Source organism: Halichoerus grypus, chromosome 15, assembly GCF_964656455.1.
Source record: "Halichoerus grypus chromosome 15, mHalGry1.hap1.1, whole genome shotgun sequence".
NCBI lineage: Eukaryota > Metazoa > Chordata > Mammalia > Carnivora > Phocidae > Halichoerus > Halichoerus grypus.
The window spans coordinates 40,023,859-40,028,244 of NC_135726.1; the positions used below are offsets into that span (position 1 = coordinate 40,023,859).

The following is a 4,386-nucleotide window of genomic DNA, read 5'->3' on the forward strand; positions in this document are numbered from 1 at the left end:
GGGAAGGAGCCACCGTAACTGTCACTGAACTCAGCCGTGGGCGCAGGAGATATGGGGTGGCCATCCACAGTGTCCGCTGGAAGGTCTGTGCTTGTAAATGTCTGACTGAAAACGTGCATCTAACACTGACTGGAGGCCACTAACCTGGAGACTGTTCAGAAGGGTGTGAGCACCCAGTGACCGGGAATAAATCCCAACTCCACCCTTGTTATTAACCGTGAAAGCACTCCTCTCCTTGTGGCCGTGCACAACGGCAAGATGGAGGTGCACATTTCCAAGAAGGGGACGTTTGTGGCCAATGGCATCTTCCAAGCTGAACTGAATGGGTTTCTCACACGGGAGCTGAAGATAGCTGCTCCGGAGATGAGGCCCAAGTTATACCAACCAGGACAGAAATCATTATCTTGGCCACCAGGACACAGAATGCTCTTGGTGAGAAGGACCAGCAGATCCGGGAAGTGACCGCTGTGGTTCAGAAGGGGTTTGGTTTCCCTGAGCGCGTGGAGAGCTTTATGCTGAAAAGGTGGCCACGAGAGGTCTGTGGGCTATTGCCCAGGCCCGGTCTCTGCATCCTAGGCTCCTTCCTAGGCGGCCTTGCTGTGCAGAGGGCCTGCTCTGGTGTGCAGGCTGCGTCATGGAGGGCAGGGCCAAAGGCTGTGATGGCCTGGTGTCTGGGAAACTCCAAGGCCACAGTGCTAAATCCATGAAGCGTTTGGATGGCCTGATGATTCACAGCGGGGACCCACTGACACTGCTGTGGGCCGTGTGTGGCTCAGACAGGGTGTGCTGGGCATCAAAGTGAAGATCATGCTTCCCTGGGACCCAAGGGCTAAGACTGGCCCCGAGAAGCCCCTGCCTGATCACGTGAGCATTGTGGAACCCAAAGATGAGATACTTCCCACCACCCCCATGTTGGAACAGAAGGGTAGGAAGCCAAAGCCCCCTGCCATGCTGCAACCAGTACCCACAGTGCAATTGGGGCTCCTTGGCAGCTGGATCTGGAGTCTGGATATTGCTTTGTAAATATCTTTAATAAAATCTGCAAAAAAGAAAAAAAAAAACAACAACAGTGAAAGCACATCTGCCCCTCCTAGCCACCATCCACCCCTTCCCCTTGGCATCCAGCCCAGATTATTTTATGGGTGAACTCAGTTAAATCATTAAGGAACAATAACCATGCTGCTTACTGTCCCAGAGCACAAAAAAAGACCTACTATGTTCCTAAACAGAAAAACTTGCTCTTGAAATTATGGTCATTCCCTTTGGATTAGCCTTCAAATTTAATGTAATTCCAATCAAACGAGGGGTAAGTTGTTTTGTCAAAATTGTTATGCCTTTCTTTTGAAAACTCCTAAAAGGCACCCCTTAATGGCTTTGAATTTCATTTTTAATCCACTTAATTGAGGTGCAATTTCCATACCAAAAAAAATATGCTGCATCCACTTAGAGCATACACTTTGATGAGGCTGGCGGATGCATGCGCCTCTGCAAACAGCACCACAGTTGTATTTCCACCGCCCCCGGAAGTTTCCTCATGCCGCTCTGCGGTGCCCCTCTCTCTCTGCCCTGGTCCCAGCAACCACTCGTCTCTTTCCTGTTACCGGAGATTAACTCGCATTTTCTAGATGTTGACATAGGTGGAATTACGCAGTATGCATTCTTATGTGTCTGTCATCTTTCACTCGGCACATTTATTTTGGCATTTACCCACGTGGTTTGTTCATGGTTATGACCAAGCAGTTTTCCATTGTACAGATATTCCACATCTTGTTCACCGGACACCTGGTGCGTCATTTACGTTGCTTCCAGTGTTTGACTATTGCGAATAAACGATGAACATTTGTGTACGAGTCTTTGTGGGCATATATCAGTTTTCTATTGCTACTGGAGCAAATTACCACAAATTTAGTGCTTAAAACAATAGCCATTTATTACCCCACAATTCTGTAGGCTGGAAGTCTGGATACAGCATTGCTCACCGGAATCCTCTACTTAGGGCTTTATAAGGTTGAAATCAAGGTGTTGGACATCTTTGACTCTCATCTGGAAGCCCTTCGGGGAGAGTCCAAGTTCATCTGTTTCCTTGCAGCTGTAGGACTGAGGCAAGCTCCCAGCCCAGGCCAGCCTTTGGGCTTAGAGACCGCCCTCTGGTTCTTACTCATGGCCACCGGCTCTCAAAGCACCAAAGGTACATCGAATCTTTCTTATGGTCGGAATCTCTCTGACTTCTCCAGCTGGAGAAAATTCTCTGCTTTTAAGATCTCATTTGATTATACTTGGCCTGTATGATACAGAATGATCTCCCTTAATTACATTTGCAAAACCCCTCTTGCCAGATTCATAGATTCCAAGGGATCAAGGTAGGAACATCTTTGTAGGCCATTCTGTCTACCCCAAGATATGTGTTTTAGTTTATCTTGAGTTAAACACCATCGTGGAATGGCTATGTTGCAAGGTAGGTGTGTATTTAACTTTGCGAAAAACAAATCAGTCAGCTTGTATGTGAAAGTTCTATTTGTTCCATATCCTTGTCAACAATTGGTATTGTCAGTCTTTTTTATTTTTTCCATTCTAAATATGTAGTTTTATTTTATTTTTTTAAGATTTTATTTATTTATTTGACAGAGAGATAGAGAGATAGCACAAGGAGGCAGAGAAGCAGGCAGAGGGAGAGGGAGAAGCAGTCTCCACTAAGCAGGGAGCCCGACGTGGGGCTCAATCCCAGGACCCTGGGATCATGACCTGAGCCGAAGGCAGCCGCTTAACCGACTGAGCCACCCAGGCGCCCCACTAAATATGTAGTTTTAATTTGCCTTTCCCTGATGACAAGTGGTGTTAAGCACCTTTTCATGTGATTATTGGTTATTTGTATATATTTTTTAAACTGTCAATTCAAATATTTTGTCGATTTTTTTGATCGGGTTATTTATCTCCTTATGTCTGATTATAAGTATTCCTCTGTGTTCTGGCATTACGTGCTTTGCAAGATATATGTATCAAGAACAGTTTATTACAGTCTGTGACTCAACCTTTCTATAATGTTAGAGTGACTTTCCAAGAGCTAAACTTTTTAATTATGTTAAAGTGCAGATAATCATTTTTTTCTTTATCATTCATGCTTTTTGTATTCTAAGAAATCTTTGCCCGTCCTAAAGTTACAAAGATTTTCTCCTCTGTTTTTGTCTAGAATTTTTAGCTTTCATAACTTTACATTTAGGTGTGTGATCCATTTCAAGTTAATTTTATGTATGATGTAAGGTTGATGTTCTTTTTTTCTAATGGATGCCCAATAGTTACATTTGCCAAAAGCTTCCTTTTTCCTTACTGACTCGCTTTGCCATCTTTGTCAAAAGCAGTTGAGGGCGCCTGGGTGGCTCAGTTGGTTAAGCGACTGCCTCCGGCTCAGGTCATGATCCTGGAGTCCCTGGATCGAGTCCCGCATTGGGCTCCCTGCTTGGCGGGGAGTCTGCTTCGCCCTCTGACCCTCCCCCCTCTCATGTGGTTTCTCTCTCTCTCAAATAAATGAATAAAATCTTAAAAAAAAAAAAAACAGTTGAAAATATACGTGTGGATCTATTTCTAGACTCTATGTTCTGTTTTATTATTTATTCTTTTGCCAACACCTCCTTGAGTGATTATTGCCGCTCAGAGTATGATGTGAAATCAGGTTGTGCAAATCCTCCAATTTTGTTTACCTTAAAAAAAATTGCTTTGGCTATTACGGGTCATTTAAATTTCCATATGTGTTTTACAATTAGCTTGTCAATTTCTATAGAAAATCCTGTTGGAATTTTTACTGGCATAGCTTTGAATCTATACATAAGTTTGGGGACAATTGACATTCCAACTGTATTCAAACTTCCAATTCAGAAATGGTGTATGGCTCTATTTAATTGATGTTCTGTAGTCTTAATTGTAGAAGACTTCCATGTCTTTTGTTGTATTTACTCCAAAGTATTTTATGTTTATCGATGCCATTTTATGTGATATTTAAAATTTTTCGTTTTCTAATTGTTCATTCCTAGTATCACAAAATATAATTGATTTTTACGTATTATTCCCCTACCCTTTGACTTTGCTAAATTCTCTTCTTGGTCTGAGCAGATGTTTTGTAGATTATTTAGAATTTTTTAATGTAAACAATCATATAAATTCACATGGATTTCAAATATTTTATTTCTCCTTTCCAATATTTATGTATTTTATTTCATTTTTATTTTAATTTTATTTGTATTTCATTTTACTTTATTTTTATTTATTTATCTTATTGTAATGATAGTGTAGTTGAATAAAAGTGGCAGGAGAAAGCATTCTTGCCCAATCTTGGGGGAAAACATTCACTGTTTATTTCACCATCAAGGATGATTTTATTTTGTTTTATTTTTT

At 41.8% G+C, this 4,386-nt stretch overlaps 1 pseudogene; it reads left to right on the forward strand.

Annotated features, from left to right (window-relative positions):
• Window positions 1-257: 257 nt before the first annotated feature.
• On the forward strand, window positions 258-1,086 carry LOC118549176 (small ribosomal subunit protein uS3 pseudogene; annotated as a pseudogene).
• Window positions 1,087-4,386: the final 3,300 nt, after the last annotated feature.